Below are 2500 nucleotides of genomic sequence, written 5' to 3'. Positions count from 1 at the left end.
CGAGTTAGTTTTGCCCATTATGACTCCTCCCCCGCACGCTCAAGCACCCCCGCGTGCACGGGGGCATCGTATGCTAAAAAATGAAGTTTGGAGTTTGGGTTTGGAAATTTTATGGGAGCTTCCTAGAAGCCTAAGAAGTGCTTTGCTCGAGACGGATTTCGATTTGGAGGTCCCCCGAGTTAATTTTGCCCATTATGACTCCTCGCCCGCACGCTTAAGCACCCCCGCGTGCACGTGGGTATTGTGTGCTAAAAAATGAAGTTTGGAGTTTGGGTTTGAAAATTTTACGGGAACTTCCTAGAAGCCTAAGAAATGCTTTGCTCGAGACGGATTTCGATTTGGAGGTCCCCCGAGTTAATTTTGCCCATTACGACTCCTCGCCCGCACGCTCGTGCACCCCGGCGTGCACGTGGGCATCGTATGCTAAAAAATGAAGTTTGGAGTTTGGGTTTGAAAATTTTATGGGAGCTTCCTAGAAGCTTAAGAAGTGTTTTGCTCGAGACGGATTTCGATTTGGAGGTCCCCCGAGTCAATGTTGCCCATTATGGCTCCTCTCCCGCATGCTCAAGCACCCCTGCGTGCACGTGGGCATTGTATGCTAAAAAATAAAGTTTGGAGTTTGGGTTTGGAAGTTTTATGGGAGCTTCCTTGAAGCTTAAGAAGTGTTTTGCTCGAGACGGATTTCGATTTGGAGGTCCCCCGAGTCAATGTTGCCCATTATGGCTCCTCGCCCGCACGCTCAAGCACCCCGGCGTGCACGTGGGCATTGTATGCTAAAAAATAAAGTTTGGAGTTTGGGTTTGGAAGTTTTATGGGAGCTTCCTAGAAGCTTAAGAAGTGTTTTGCTCGAGACGGATTTCGATTTGGAGGTCCCCCGAGTCAATGTTGCCCATTATGGCTCCTCTCCCGCATGCTCAAGCACCCCTGCGTGCACACCGGCGTGCACGTGGGCATTGTAGGCTAAAAAATGAAGTTTGGAGTTTGGGTTTGGAAATTTTATGGGAGCTTCCTTGAAGCCTAAGAAGTGTTTTGCTCGAAACGGAATTCGATTTGGAGGTCCCCCGAGTCAATTTTGCCCATTACGACTCCTCGCTCGCATGCAATATCTACTCCTGTCAGAGCTGTGGTTTTACTTAAGACTACTATAGGGGGGGGGGAGTTCTCAGCACCAAGAGCTGCAAGTAAGGCCATTGCTTGCTTTGCAGTCTCGATTGCTCTACTAGTGAATAGTAGATGTCTTGGTTAGCTTGGAACGAAAAAAAAAATTTTTTGGGGAAAAAAAAAAAAAAAAGTTTTTGTGAAAAAAAATTTTTCGAAAAAAAAAAAAAAAAAAAAAATTTTTTTGGATGCCTCGGTCTTCTATTTGTTTTGCTTGGGTAGATTAGGAAAAAAAAAAAAAAAAATTTTTTTGTTGGATGCCTCGGTCTTCATATTCTTTCTCGGCTATTTCGAAAAAAAAAAAAAAAAATTCCGGGAAAGAGAAAAAAAAAATTATTTTTTGTTGGTTGCCTCGGTCTTCATGTTCTTTCTCTGGTATATGGGAAAGAAAAAAAAAAAAAAAAATTTTTGGATGCCTCGGTCTTCTTGTTCTCGGTTGGATTTATCGAAAAAAAAAAAAAAAAAAAAAAAAAAAAAAAAAAAAAAATTTGATGCCTCGGTCTTCTTGTTCTTGCTTTGGTATATCGGAGAAAAAAAAAAAAAATTTTTTTGGATGCCTCGGTCTTCTTGTTCATTCTTCGGTATATCAAAAAAAAAAAAAAAAAAAAAAAAATTTGAGACTTCGGTCTTCTTGTTCTTGCTTTGGTATATCGGAGAAAAAAAAAAAAAAAAATTTTGGATGCCTCGGTCTTCTTGTTCATTCTTCGGTATATCAAAAAAAAAAAATTTTTTTGAAGCCTCGGTCTTCTTGTTCTTGCTTTGGTATATCGGAGGAAAATAAAAAAAAAATTTGGTTGCCTCGGTCTTCTTGTTCATTCTTCGGTATATATATATATAAAAAAAAAAAAAAAAAAAAAAAAAAAAAAAAAAAAAAATTTTGGAAGCCTTGGTCTTCTTGTTCTTGCTTTGGTATATCGGAGAAAAAATATATATATATTTTGGATGCCTCGGTCTTCTTGTTCATTCTTCGGTATATCAAAAAAGAAAAAAAAAAAATTTTGGATGCCTCGGTCTTCTTATTCATGCTTCGGTATATCGGAGAAAAAAAAAAAAAAAAAAAATTTTGGATGCCTCGGTCTTCTTCTTCATGCTTCGGTATATCGGAGAAAAAAAAAAAAAAAAAAATTTTTGGATGCCTCGGTCTTCTTGTTCTTGCTTGGTGGGCTTTCACTCGATATTTTGTTTTATTTATACCGCGCCAAGCCTTGCTGTCTAGGCCTTTCACTTGAGTGACCGCATGTCATGGACCTGCGAATCATTGGGTGTTGTCCTTGGCAGCTTTAGTTCCTGGCGTGTGGGTGGTGTTTGGTTTGCTTGTGCTGGTTTTTTCCCTGCTTGTGCG

Source organism: Cornus florida, unplaced genomic scaffold, assembly GCF_030987335.1.
Source record: "Cornus florida cultivar Cherokee Brave unplaced genomic scaffold, ASM3098733v1 CherokeeBrave_3.0.0_Hap2_scaffold_285, whole genome shotgun sequence".
NCBI lineage: Eukaryota > Viridiplantae > Streptophyta > Magnoliopsida > Cornales > Cornaceae > Cornus > Cornus florida.
This window is presented reverse-complemented; position numbering follows the sequence as displayed.